General features: G+C 49.3%; 1 protein-coding gene across 4 annotated transcripts in view; it reads left to right on the plus strand.

Moving 5' to 3' along the window:
- ZBTB7C (zinc finger and BTB domain containing 7C) overlaps positions 1–15,356 on the plus strand; it is a 139,876-nt gene that overhangs the window by 99,179 nt on the left and 25,341 nt on the right. The window contains exon 1 of one of the 4 annotated variants that reach the window (XM_083155306.1): positions 10,118–10,249. The exons of the other annotated variants lie outside the window; for them this stretch is intronic. The gene's annotated coding sequence lies outside the window, so the exon portion shown is untranslated. Of the gene's footprint in view, positions 1–10,117; positions 10,250–15,356 lie in introns of those variants that run through there. 4 annotated transcript variants of the gene reach the window in all.

Genomic DNA, 15,356 nt, shown 5'->3' on the forward strand with positions numbered 1-15,356 from the left:
ACCCCCTCCACGGAGATCCGTGAATTCGGCAGTTTGTCATCGTGGGGGCGGGGCTTAGTGACCCTCCCGGAGAGGAGAATTATACTACTTTCAGACCGCAAATGCCGTGTCGCACAGGGGATTAGGACACGGGTCCCATCCCCAGAGCAACACGGCAATGCGGTCTGAAAGTTCCGACACCGACACGGCATATTGCCGAGTCGGTGACGTCACATGGGGCGGTGCTGGGCGGCGGCGTGTCATCGGGGGCTCGGGAGGAGGCAGTACTTGGAGCTGACAGTGCTGCCTCCTCCATACTGTGAACGGGACACGGGTCGCTCGACCCAGGCACCCGTTCACACTGCACTTGACACGGGTCATAGCCGTGTTCAACCCTGGTCATTACCAGGGTTGAACACCCGTGTTGCTCGACCCGTGGTGGCCTTTTCAGACCGCACCGTGACCCGTGTTTAGGCCCCGCGAACACGGCAATAAGCCGTGTCCGGAGTGAGGTCTGAAAGCGGTATAATAAAGTCGGCAACCCTGAACTATTGTTATGCTATATACATATATACACCTCAGTGTGTCAATAAATCAGGGTTGCCGTTAGGCTCCGGAAAATAGGGTCCCCCCCTGACCCCCCGGAAGTTGGGGGGGGGGGGATTAATGATGCAAATTGTGTAATTTAGCCCCCTCCGAATTACGGGATTTGCAGTGCTGGGGGCGGGGTTTGATGACATCTACATCAGGCCCCGCCCCCTGAAGTGCTGCTGACAGTCTCCTCTCCAGGCTTCTCCCGGAGAGTAGGCAAAAGTAGGCAACCCTGCAATAAATAGTCCTGATAATGAGGATAATTCCTGTTCATGGGTCTTCGGAATAGTGAGGGCGGGATGTACTAACACTAAAACTCCCATTTACCATATGTGTGAAGCGGAACTTTCCAGAGCTTGTACCCAATACATAGTAACATAGTATTTGAGGTTGAAAAAAGACATACTGTATGTCTATCAAGTTCAACCTTTGACCTAGATTTGTCATCCTCTGTTTGAAATATATACTTTGTTTTAGCCCTGACTAAAATGTGTTCACTGTGTCTGCCATCACCACCTCTTCCCATGGTAGTGGGCCTATGACATGGGTGGCGGGGGTGGGCAGCTGACATCACCGGATGGCAGAGGCCCTAGCACCAAGCCTTGTAGTTCCCCACTTAGTACTGGTATCCAGCTTGAGAATGCACCATTACCACCACTCTCTGGTGTAGATTTATTATAGCGGCGCTAAGAGCGCCGCTATAACACTCCCTGCTTCGCCTTATTAGCGAGGCGAAGCAGGAGGGGACACCGACAAGATCTACTAAGATCTTGCCGCCGAAGCGGGGGAGCTCTAACTCCCCCCTCCGGCGTCGTCCCCTCCAGCTGACAGCGCATCAGTTAACATTGACGCGCTGTCTCCTTCCCTCCGGCCGGCTGGACTGCGCATGCGCGAAATCTCGCAACTCACGCGAGATCCCAGCGCAGCTCAGCGCCAGCAGCAGGGACAGCACTGTTCCTGCTGTAGGTATAGGGCATCGCCGCCTGCAGCTGTCGAAGTCGACAGCTGCAGGCGGCAGAACGGTCAGCGATGCTGACCGTTCATAAATCAGGCAGGAGGCAGGGGCGCAGCACGAAATATCGTAGCTGCGCTATGTCTCCTGCCCCACACCGCCGCCGATAAAGTACCCACCCAACAGGTGTCATAGATCAGGGGAAGCGCTATCCCCTGCCTTAAGGCACGGGGATAGCGCATATTCCCCTGATCGTCATATAATAAATCTCCCCCTCTGTTCTCTATCCTGCAGCCAGTTTCTTACCCAGCTACAAATTTTAACTCCTATTTCCCCTATCTCCATTTTATTAACCCCTTGAGTGGTTGGTTTTGCTGGGGCAGGACAAACCTACCAGGGCAGGTTCGTCCTGCCCCAGAAAAACCCACCACAGAACCCACCACATCCCCTTACCTCTGCCCAGCCGCCAGTCACAGTCAGCAGTGACCACAGGCGGCAGGCTCGGGGATGTTCGCGGCGGCTCGGGAGGACTCGGGCTCCTGAGCGCTCCCGAGTCCCCCCGATCCATCCCGAACATCACCGAGCCTGCCGCCTGCTCCCTGGAACTAATTGCGGCAGGGGCAGCAGCCGGAGCAGAGAGGTGAGAGGCACCGACGGGAGGGGAGGGGAGAGGAGGTGGGAGGTGCCTGGACAGGTGATGCGCCAGTGGTGCACAGCTGCAGGCACCACTGGAACACACCTTGATATTAGTGGGACAGCCCACAATTTCCGAGCACACCACTCAAGTGGTTATTCAGTCTCTTATATGGCACAGTGTCAAACACCTTTGCAAAATTGTCTACAGCATTGCCAATGTCTAGGTCCGCGCTCAATTCCTCATAAAAACTTATTAGTTTGGCACAAACTATTGTTTTTACATGCAGGTTGCCACTGATTATTTTATTCGCCTCTAGGTATTCCTGGATACCATCCCTTCAAATTCCCTCAAATAATTTCCATACGATTGACGTTTACCTTTTATATATATCGGTACAACTTCCGCAGTTCTCCAGTCCTATAGGTACAATGCCAAATGAAAAAAGATTTTTCAAAAATATAATGCAGTGGCTTTGCTACTTCCTCACCTAATTCCATGAGGACCCCAGGGTGGATCTCATCCGGACCTAGTGATTTATTTGTTTTAAGTTTGCAACACCTTCTGAGGATCTCCTCTGAGGTGAATTCTATGTTTAATTCTAGTGGGCTCATCCCTTTTATAGTGCCTGAAGATTCTACTGACTGCTCCTCCCTGGTAAAAACAGATGAGAAGAATGTGTTTAACAATTCTGCTTTATCCTTATCCTCAGTATTACTATTTCCGTTAGCATTCGTTAACCCCTTGGGTGGTATGCCTGGAAATTTACAGGGCTCAGCTGCGCGGCTGCTGCGGGCTGTCCCGGAATATTTCTGGGCATACCACTAACATGGAATAGGTGCGAGCCAGTGGTGTCCAGGTGTGCACCACTGGCGCACCACCTCTACAGCTCCCTTGACCCCTGCCGCTTCCCCAGCTCGGGGATGTTCGGCGGCTTGGGGGGACTTGGGAGTGCTCAGGAGTTCAGGTGCCCGAGTCCTCCCGAGCCGCCCCGAACATCCCCGTTCCTGCCGCCTGAGGTCGCTGCTGTGACTGGCAGCTAGGGCAGCGGCGGCAGGGGAGCTCAGCCTCCGGCGTACAAACGCCGGAGCGAAGGTTAAGGGGGGGGGCTGGGGGGCTCCTATGATCTGTGGTGGGTTGTGCTTGTAGTTTGTCCGGCCCAAGCAAAACCCACCATTGAAGGGCTTAAGGTGCCTATGTTCTCTTTTACTAACCATTTGTTATTGATGGATTTTAAAAACTTTTTGGGATTTGTTTTGCTTTCCATGTCTATGAGATTTTCTATTTCCCGTTTAGCTGCTTTGATTTCCCCTTTACAAATTGTATTTATGTCTTTGCACTTTATGAATGCCTCCACGTGCACTTTTGCCCTGTATACTTTAAATGCTTATTGTTTATTTCTTCTAGGGAAACCAATCCCGAGGCATTTTTTCAATCCCGGGATTCGGGATTGAAAAATGCTCAATCCCGGGATTCCCGGGATCCCAGGATTGGCTTTCCTAATAAAAAAACGCCCTGGCCGCCCCGCATTTACTTACATTTGCAGGGGCGGCCGGGTTGATGGGTGGGAGCCGGGATGCCGGGTGGGCAGCTTCATCCGGCCGGCGGCAGGGTGGGAGCCAGGATACCGGGTGGGCAGCTTCCTACTTCGGGAGCCGGGTTGCTGGGTCGGCTGGCTGGCTGGCTAGGTGGGCGGGCGGGCGACTTCATAATGCAGAGTTGCTTGCTTGCTGGGTGGGTTGGCTAGGTGGACGGGCGGCTTCATCTCTGCCTGCCTGCCTGCGCAGCGTGACCTCTTGTCACGCTGAGAGGTCACGCTGAGCAGGGTTGCTCTGCCGGGTATGGGAGTATCTGGGCAGCGGCTGAGCGAGTGCTCAGACCTAAAAATGCTTAAATGGTCCAGACGCGATGCCCCCGATTTCCCCATAGGGAACAATGTTAAATGCCTCAATTTACCCGCGATGACCACGATTTCCCATAGGAAACAATGTTAAATGGATCAATTTACCCAAATCAGCATAGGGAAGCATGGTAAATGGGCCAGAAACCCCCCAAAAAACCACAAAGCAGTGGAATGTCCCCCCAAAAGTAGTTGACGCCACCCCGCCATCAACGTGAACCCGAAGCGTGGCGAGCGCAGCGAGCCCCCGAGGGGCGGCGGTACGCGTCCTCCGACCTTTTCATGCCCTACTATCCACTAGGGCGTGGAGTGAGAATAGAATAGTGTGGCGAGCGCAGCGAGCCCCCGAGCCCGAAGCGTGGCGAGCGCAGCGAGCCCCGCGAGGGGACGCGGATACCTTCACAGGTAAACGCGTCCCTTCGCGGGCTTCCCAGGTGTCCGCGTCGCCATGGACACCTGGGAAGCCCGCGAGGGGACGCGTATAACTGTGAAGGTATCCGCGTCCGCTCGCCACGCTTCGGGCACGGTGGCTCGCTGCGCTCGCCACACTATTCTATTCTCACTCCACGCCCTAGTGGATAGTAGGGCATGAAAAGGTCGGAGGACGCGTACCGCTGCGCTCGCCACGCTTCGGGTTCACGTTGATGGCGGGGTGGCGTCAACTATTTTTGGGGGGACATTTCAATGTTCAGGGGTGTTTTTGGGCCATTTACTATTGTTCCTATGATAATTTGGCTAAATTGAGCCTTTTAACATTGTTTCCTATGGGAAATCGTGGTCATCGCGGGTAAATTGAGGCATTTAACATTGTTCTCTATGGGGAAATCGCGGGCATCGCGTCTGGCACATCGCGACCTATTTTTAACGGCCGCGATGCCCGCGATGGCCCCGATTTTACCCCCGATGACCACGATTAAGATCGTTGTGGCCGTGCTAGGAAACAAGTACCGGGTGTAGCACCACCAGGAAGTTGTATAAATATATTGATACATACAGTATATATATATATATATATAACCCCTGGCAATGAGCATGAAACCCCTGGCAATGAGCATGTAACGCCTGGCAACAAGCATGAAACCCCCTGGCAGTGAGCATGTATATCCCTGGTAACAAGCAAAAAACCAATGTCAATAAATAAGAAACCCCTGACTACGAACATGTAACCCTTGGCAATGCGCATGAAACCACTAGCAACGAGCATGTAACCCTTGGCAACGAGCATGTAACCCCTGGCAACGAGCATGAAACCTCTGATAATGAGCATGAAACCTCTGGTAATTAGCATATAACTCTTGTCAATGAGCATGACACACTTGGCAACAAGCATTTAGGTAAAACAAATTACAATAAATATATGGGGGATGGGGAACCACCATTTTTTGGGCAGGGGGTGCAAAATCTCTAGTAACGCCACAGGAACAGAAGCTTAAAAATTGCCCCCAACATACTTAACAAGAATTGTATCTGTGCAGCGTCTGTATCTACAGGGTCAGGTACTGAGAACTGCACCCAGCAGAAGCAGGGAAGTGTTACTATGCATCTGTCCATGTTGCCAACAAATAATGACAGGTTGGGAGCATGTAAATCAGGGACAGTTGCTAGTTATTGTGTTATTGTGGGGTAAATATCTCCATCTGTGTCAGTGATTGGCACGCCCTGAGTGAGGGAGTCTCAGGTAATAAGCATCTTGCCCAGCATTGAATAAACAAGGTTGTTGCGGTAGGGATTTGATCCTTTTGTGCTGTGGCTGTGTCTAGCTATTTGGATTTTAACAGGTGCTAGGAAGTTAGACACCCTCTTGCCTGGAGGTAAGCGCTCCTGTGTATTAGGGTGGGTGGCTTAATAGCACATTATCCCTGAGACAAGATGTACAAAATGTAGGTGTGCTGAAAGGAGGAGACCTTGGCTGTATTGTATGTAATTCTGTCACCCGGCGGGGCGTTAGAGAAGGGATTACAGCACATTCCTGGGCAATGCAGGATTACCTTCCCTCTCCGAGAGAATATCTGTAACATTCACTTAGTAATTGCATTAGCTGCACACTGGAAAATCACTTATACCTGGGGGGGGGGGGGGGGGGGGGGGCACAGTACAGAACTATTCATCAAGTTTACTTTGCACTGTGTCATGTGACTATGTGCCATGCGACTGTGACTACCATGGCAACCACAGTCGCATGGCGCACGATGTTGTGAGCAGAGGCCGTGGAGCTCTCCACTGAGTATAGTTTGCACTGTGAAAGCCCCCCACCCCACCTTCCATGCCCTTTGCCATCGCATGACATGCTGAGAGCTGTGAGTCAGAGGGATATTGAAAGGGAGATAATGAGATGTAGGAAGAGAACGTTCTGCAGGTCAGGTGAATTTGTTGTGTTCCCGATGAGTAGATGGAGTTGCCCAAATAATGTCACCTCCACAATGGTGATCAGATCCCGGTTATTTGCAAGGTGAAATAGCTGTGGCAGATGTGAAATGTTCCCATTTGCTGACTCTTCATTTATAGTCAAGTTGACTCTTGTTTCTGTGGTTTAGATGCGCGGGCGCTTGTGTAATTATCACACCCTCCAATAAACACCCTCAATCTGCCCATCTCTCATAGCAACTACTAGAGTGTTGGTTCTGCTCACTGGAGACAGAGGAAACAAGGGTCTGTAGGCCAGAAGAAGGCTGTTCACCTAGTCCCAGAGGACAAGCCACAGGCCTTCTGTAAGTTCATATGACCCCCTTAGTGAAGATATAGGTTGGCAGGCCTATTCCATTACACTGAGAATGGAGGAGTCTTGGGGCGGGCTCGGGCCCAGTTAGGTAGTGTTACTTCTGGTACATCCAGCTGCATAGCAGCACCCATAGGAGCAGAAGTGGGCAGCTGTGCTAATAAAAATGGAAGGTCATCCTTCTTAAATGTGAACTCCCTCCTGCATCCTAACCCTATCTCCCCTACAGCCTTAACCAACCCCCCCCCCCTCCTGCATCCTAACCCTATCTCCCCTACAGCCTTACCCTAACCCCCCCCCTCCGCAGCCTAACCCTATCTCCCCTACAGCCTTAACCAACCCCCCCCCCCCTCTGCAGCCTAACCCTATCTCCCCTACAGCCTTACCCTAACCCCGGCACCCCGCAGCCTAACCCTATACTCCCCTTTCTACTGCCTAACCCCGCCCCCAGCCTTAACTTATCCCCCCCGCAGCCTAACCCTATCTCCCCTACAGCCTTACCCTAACCCCCCCCCGCAGCCTAACCCTATACTCCCCTTTTTAGTGCCTAACCCCGCCCCCTAGTCTCACCTTATCACCCTTAGTGCCTAACCCTACCCCCCTTAGTTCCTAACCCCGCCCCCCAGCCTAACCCTACCCCCTAAGTGCCTAACCCTATCCTCCCTGTTTTAGTGCTTAACCCTAACTCCACCCCCCTGCAGCCTAATCCTAACCTCCCTCTCCCCCTATCCCTATGTCCCTCCATAGTGGCTAGTCCTTACCACCCGGCCTAATGCTAGGACACCCCAGGATATTTGTACCAGCTTTTGGGCTTCTGCCATCAGCATCTCAAATGATGTTGAGATTCTCACGCCGGTGTTGTGGATGCTGGTTGGGATTCCGGTTCCTGTATTTCACCTGCCGGTATCCCCATCTCCGGCATGCCGATTGGGGGCATTGTAGGTCCATCCCCTGGCCAAATCTTCTGACATTCAAGGGATGCCAATGTGATAGTGCCTCTTTACAAGGCATTGGTGAGACCACACTTGGAGTACTGTGTTCAGTTCTGGGCACCGCACCTTAAAAAGGACAAAAATAAATTGGAACAGGTACAGAGAAGGGCGACTAAGCTAGTAACAGGTCAGAATCACTAGAATACAAGGATAGGTTATACCAGGCTGAATATGTTATCACTGGAGAAACTGAGGCTGAGAGGTGATATGATTAGTATGTTCACATACAGGATTGGGAATCATATGGAACTGGGAGATGATTGGTCACTAACAGGCCTATACTTAGGACACGCGGGCATGTACTGAGGCTCGAGGAAAATAAATTCCGTACTGAATTAAGAAGAGGATTCTTCACCATTAGAGCAGTAACATTCTGGAACTCATTGCCGGTGGGGTGGTTACAGCAACTACTGTTAATGAATTTACATCAAAATGGGATACATTCTGGCCACTAAGGGAATCCTATAGATATGACTCACTCACGTCAGTAGTTACATGTTAGATAGGTTGGACTCGATGGACTAACATCTTTATTCAGCCTTAATTACTATGTATGTTGTTGTTTTTTGTTTTGTTAGTACTAATCCATTGTACTGTGCTTTGGGTTTGATAAAGGAACATTGGTGCACATTAAATCACTTTTGGAGATAAAGTGGAAGGAGATAACGCAGCAGCCGATCAGCTTCTAACTGTCATATTTCAATCACAGCTGATTGGCTGGTGCCACTTTATCTCCAGTTAATCTCTGTGCCAGGGTTAATACATCTGCCCCATTGCTAGCTGCGGAGTCTCTATGTTCTGCAGGTGAGCGTCTGCTCTGAGCCCCTTCCACATTTATTCCACACTCCACACTTTACTTCTGTGTCCTGACGGCTTTCATACAACGCATGCGCCACCAAGAGAGCCATGAATGGCCTCGCTACTAGCATGGGGGTGTGGCCTACAAGTAGGGCATGTCCATGACCAAGCCCCCTAAAAAAATGGTCATAAAAAATATAATTGCGGTGCCTCAGGCAGGCGCCATCCAGATGGGGAGGCATGGTAAGTATAATTAGGGGGGAAATGTACCTAGTACCCCATTTGGGCTCCACCAGCGATCCTGGGTCGGGTATCTACTACCCCCCCCCCCCCGCGCGCCAGTGTGCGCAGCTTACTCCAAGCTCCAACATTCTCAGCTTCTCAGAGACTGAATGACAGGGTCATGCAGCAGGACCACATTTGGGGGATGTGGGGGCATATGCTATAGGGTCCAAGTTTGTCAGAGGTGCAGGATGCCGGCCGCACCTCTTTTTTAAAGCGGCAATCATTTACAAAGCATAGTTTTGCCTTCTGAATGATTGCCACATTAAAAAAGAAAAATGACCAAATATATGTGCGACGACAATATGTGTGTCCGCCATTTTCTTGTTGACTTTTTGTACCTGTCAATGTAATGCCGTGTCAACCATAAGGTGCTGACCTAACGGGTATGGGTCATTGGGTTGACCCACTTTAGGTCGACATGTAACAGGGTTAGAAGGTCGACAATGGCAAGGCTTGCGTGGCTCGCTGCGCTCGGCATGCTTCGGGCTTTTATTTTCCTACCATGCCGTAGCGGAGGGCAGGGCATGAAATACCGCCTGTTGGCACATGTCGGCTCCACAAAATTTGAAAAACTCATGTCAACCTTTTGACAGTTGAGGTTAAAAAATTTTTATCGTACATTAAAATGTGCATATATGTATTACCAATATCTTTCATTGGTTAATAATAGGGCGAAAAACAAAACGGTAGAACGTCTTTCAGTAGCTGATTAACCCAACGGTCTAGTGCCACCGCCGTCCACTCCTAAGCTGCGCTGCCAGTCACAACAGCTGCCTAGGTTAAGCAACTTTGCACTACCCCGTGTGGGTGGGACCGCAAGTTGGGGGATGCTGTTCCAGGCTGTGCTGGGACTTTTAGTTCTACCACTGTAGAACTGCAGGTTACTTTCGCCTGTGACAGGACATGCTGGGACTTGCAGTTCTCCCAACACCTGGGCAGTGGCCTGTCGCATCAGTTTGCTGAGCGGGCAGGGCAGGGTAGGGTTAACTGGAAGTGGGCACATGGCACAATCAGCAGGCAAGGTAGGGGTTTGGCTGTGGTTTCTGGAATATTATCTAGGGTGTGTCTATTAGCAGGACAGGTTCACATTCACACTCTTGGCCCGGATTCCATGCTCTGAGTGAAGACACAAGGGTTGGTCTTTACCTTCAGATCTGACGTGCTGATGTTGTTGGGTGGTGGGAGGTAGTGCACTGGGGTTGTCTAGTAGGTGGTGTGACGAGACTGAGCCAAAATCTCAGGCTCGTCTGTAGTGCAGTCTAACCCCAAGGGACTGGGTGTCTCGTCAGTTCCCTGCATTGGATTACATGTCTCAGACTGCAGAGGCTTGAACTCTGTGCTCACAAACTGAAGCCATCTGCCCAGATGGGGGGAATCACTTCAGCACTGCATGGGCACTAAGGTACCGTATACTTACCTGTATGTTGGGTCTGTTTGTGTTCTTGTTCGCTGCTGAGAGGTAGGGGGCACGGGCGAGGATAGGGTCTTGCAGTAAGATGATGTGCAGGAACGGATTCTCCTGCAGCGAGAAATACAGTAGATGGGGAATCCTTCACGTTCCAGCTGCTGTTGAACTACACATCCCAGCATGCCCTGCAACAGATCCTGCTTGGCCAAATAGCAAAACTGTAGCAAGGCATGCTGGGATGTGTAGTTCAACAAAAGCTGGAAGGTCATAAACTTAAAAAGAGAACTTTAGTACTAAATGCATCTGACGTTAGTACATACATAAGTAATAAAAGCCTTTTTGTCTTTCTTTATTATACATTTTGGAGCAATCTTTTCTGTTTTTTTATTTACAGTGCATATAGTCCGGCTGTAGCCCTGCAGCTATTGTGGTACTACAAGTCACAGCACACCCTGCCAGTAAAAAGAAGGGTATCCTGATACTTGTAGTGCTACATTACCTATATGTACTCTCTTTGAAGCTCCTGGAAGTTCTAAGCAATTCATGGGGGTCACTTGCCATGCAACAGGTTGTGTTTTAAGAAGAATTGACAGGAGCTGATTGGCTGGGACTTTATCTCCATCCACTGTATCTCTCTCCAAGTTTTAGTACATAAGTCATATACTGCTTACCTGTTCCATTGCCTGTAATTCCGGCTGCACTGCAGATCACCGTGGCAGGAGTGGGGTTAATCGCTGCCCTCCGGTTCCTCCTGCCTCTGCCTGTCCCTTCTGCTGCCACCTCCTCCTCTCTTGGCATGTATTACCAGCGCTGTTGTACTTGCAGTGCCCTCTAGTCAAGGCATCGCGCGCGGGCAGCAACAAAACCCTAAATAAGAGTGATTAAAGGGGGTTTGTCCCCGGGATATGGATGTACAGTACAGGGAAGGGACCTCGGGCACTGACTGTAATGGGATGGACACAGTAATGTCACAGTTCTGCTCCCAGCTTTGTGCATTTGATGCAGTGTATATTTCATTGTTACCGTAGATACAGCAGATACAATCTTCTCACTTCAGTATTTTGGGGGATATTGATTGTTTTGTACGACATTTAACCAAACATTGATTGACCATTAAATAAGTAACTAATTAATGTAAAGTGACTGCCTCATTCCAGGAGGTAATGGTATGCTCATAGAAGTGGGCTTCTTATCCTCTTAACCCTTTTAGGGGCCCATTTATCATTGATCGGAATATTACCACCCAGGATCGCATTATAAAATGTGATCCTATCACCTGAATGTATCACCTGCCAGACGCAGGGACAGGGCTCCAGAAGGAGCCCTTCCCTGCGATGCGCTCAGCTGGAAGCCGGGAGGTCTGCGCATGCGCGGTTAGTGCTGACCCCTCACCAACCCTGCCCACCGAGATGCACCGGCAGCAGTGCGATCCTGTAGCCCATAGGCTACAATAGGCTAGGGATGGCCATCGTTGCCTTCGATGGTTACCATCGATAGCAAAAGTGCAACTGGCCATCGATAGTGTAGAAATATTCAATGGATGACCATAGATGTTTTTACATATTGATGGTCATCCATTTTCTTTGATTGATTGGTCTGTGGACCAATCAAAATGCGGGGGCGGGGCTTTGTGGGTGCCGGGGGCGGAGCTATTCACCATTTCCCCATTGGGGAAAAAGCAAAAACTAAACTATTTGTTTAAGCTTGACATCGATGGTGGGAAACCATATGATTCTCCCCCATCGATGGCAAAACTAATCATCGATAGTCGATGGCCATCCCTGTAATAGGCTATCGCTATCTCAGAATGGCGATAGCCCAGGAATGCGAAGCTGGGCTGCCCAGGGGGACCGCGGCAGGAATCGAACGCGGTACACTTTGACGGTGTCCTTTTCGACTGTGTTGACATTTGGGACAAAAAACCTGAAAATTCGGGGGAAATTTACTAAAGGAAATTTGTAAAAAAAATAGGTGTATTTGTATCCAGAAATACATTTATTTTTGACATTTACTATCCCGAAAATACGGCAATTTGTATTCGTATTGATGTGCTATCAATACAAATACGAATTGCCGTATTTTCGGGATAGTAAATGTCAAAAATAAGTGTATTTCTCTGATACAAATACACCTATTTTTTTACAAATTTCCTTTAGTAAATTTCCCCCTTCATGTCAACCATTTTTCCTGTCAATGTTTTGACTATGTCGACCTAATTCATGTTGACCTTTTTCATGTGTCGACGTACTGCCTGTCGGCCAATAGTGGTCAACCTAATGACACTGTTGACCTAATGACTGCATACCATTGCAAGGGATCTTGTGTACCCAACTAAGTGTCATAGCATTAGTATTATTATTCACGGTGGCGTGGCCACACCCCCTCTAGGTGGCCCTGCCCCCTCCATTTTACCAGCCTGTTGGCATCTCTGGTGGGTGCAAGGGGTGCCATTGCAATGGGGAACACAGGCTTAGGGTGGCCTGGACCCAGAATATGAAGTTGCATACCAAATCCCCAGATTTGCCTGCTAAGCAATTGGCTCTGGTCCATTGCCCAGCCTGAATTGTGTGACTTGTATTTTCAGCGAGAGCAGCAGATGTTCTAATGTGGCATAATTTGAACTAGAGGCACTATACTGTGACATAATTTGAACTGGAGGGCATTCTAATGTGTCACATAGTGGTAGTTGGGGGCTCAATGGTTGGTACTTTACCGCTCTTCATTTTATCACTCTCCAAGGCTCAGTGCCTCTGCCCAGAAATGTGTATTGGGGATACTAATAATGTGTTCTGGCAGCCATAGACGAACATGTAAACTAGGGAACTACAATGGCTAATACTATAAACTATGTGGCATAATATTTACTAGGGCACTACTATGTGGCATAATATTTACTAGGGCACTACTATGGTACATAGAATGAATTAGGCCACTACTATGTGGCATAATATTTACTAGGGCACTACTATGGTACAGAGAATGAACTAGGGCAGTACTATGCGGCATAATATTTACTAGGGCACTACTATGGTACAGAGAATGAGCTAGGGCACTACTATGTGGCATAATATTTACTAGGGCACTACTATGGTACAGAGAATGAGCTAGGGCACTACTATGTGGCATAATATTTACTAGGGCACTACTATGGTACAGAAAATGAGCTAGGGCACTACTATGTGGCATAATATTTACTAGGGCACTACTATGGTACAGAGAATGAGCGAGGGCACTACTATGTGCATAATATTTACTATTGCACTACTATGGTACAGAGAATGAACTAGGGCACTACTATGTGGCATAATATTTACTAGGGCACTACTATGGTACAGAAAATTAACTAGGGCACTACTATGTGCATAATATTTACTAGGGCACTACTATGGTACAGAGAATGAGCTAGGGCACTACTATGTGGCATAATATTTACTAGGGCACTACTATGGTACAGAGAATGAGCTAGGGCACTACTATGTGCATAATATTTACTAGGGCACTACTATGGTACAGAGAATGAACTAGGGCACTACTATGTGGCATAATATTTATTAAGGCACTACTATGGTACAGAGAATGAACTAGGGCACTACTATGTGCATAATATTTACTAGGGCACTACTATGGTACAGAACATGAACTAGGGCACTACTATGTGGCATAATATTTACTAGGGCACTACTATGGTACAGAGAATGAACTAGGGCACTACTATGTGGCATAATATTTACTAGGGCACTACTATGGTACAGAGAATTAACTAGGGCACTAATATGTGGCATAAAATGAATAACTGCGGCACAGAGGTATCTATCAAGAATTATTGGGACAGGGGAACATTCAATATGTTGCTATGAGACCCACAAAGTTTTCGTCATGCCTCTGTCTTGATCTACAGGTTATTATATGTCCATCCCCCCCTCCCCCCCCCCCCCCATCCCCATGAATGCCCTGACCATTTACTCCCCAGCCATAGGCGAATCTAGGAAGTGGTCCGGGGGTGCACCAAAGATACTGCCAGGCAAACCTGGAATGTTTTCCCTATAGGATAACATGGGACCCGCTAATTCCGACCCCCACCCAGTTCAACGGCTGCCAGTTCCCCCTTCAGCATCACTGAAGCTCGAGGTTGATCTCAGTCAAACCCAAATCGCTGGGCCTTCAATCTGATACCAGGCTGGATCCATATGCGTTAATTGGTTCCAGGGATATTGAGGTTAACCCGTTTTTTTTTTTTTTCTTAAATGTAATTTCATGACTGTTTATGTTCTTTGAGGGCAGATTTCTCTGGAACCAAACAGCCCAGTTTCACGGAACCAAAATCATTTGAAGCCAACTCAAAAGTTCTTCAATATGATACTGGTCTCATGTAAATGGGTCAGTTGGTTCCGAAGATATAGCTGGTTGGTTAAAGATGGGTAGGGAGAGGGGAGTGGTTGTCTCCCCCTCAACCAGAAAATGCAGGGACTAGGTTGGTGTATTAGGGGTCAGCCTGGGAATGTCCCTGCATGATCCTGGGACCATATTCCCGGGTAAATCCCTGCATTTTCTGTTGTGAAAGGGGTATTATTTCAAACAGCCGTGACCTGCAGTGCTCTGAATACGGCCGGGCAGCCCCCTGCTCTCTGCCCAGCTGTCAATGACTGTCACCCCTGCAGCTTCCACTCCAATTCTTCTCCCCGCTTTCACCTCAGCCCGCCACCCCTTTAATCATGTGGTGCCGGCGCCCGGCGTTCTCCCCCGATGTCACGCACAACAACAGCGCGCACAATATTTCAAATGTCCACTCGGCTAGAGGGGACACCAGGAGGGGAGTGGAAGCGTGCTCTGCGCTGCGCTCTGCTCCTCTCCCCATAGAAGCAGCTGCACCGCTCTCCAACTCTCCCTGCAGCAGCAGCGAAGGCTCATATAAAAATTTACAGTAAGTGGCACTTTTGGGGGCATTAGTTAAGGGACGCTACAAGTGGCGGTATGTGGGGGCATTACACATAATGTGTGGCTTAATGTGTAAGGGGCATTACGGTGTGCAGCATCATGTGTAAGGGGCATTATGTGTGCAGCATCATGTGTAAGGGGCATTATGTGTGCAGCATCATGTGTA

The sequence above is a fragment of the Crinia signifera genome, chromosome 1 (genome assembly GCF_055691185.1).
Source record: "Crinia signifera chromosome 1, ASM5569118v1, whole genome shotgun sequence".
NCBI lineage: Eukaryota > Metazoa > Chordata > Amphibia > Anura > Myobatrachidae > Crinia > Crinia signifera.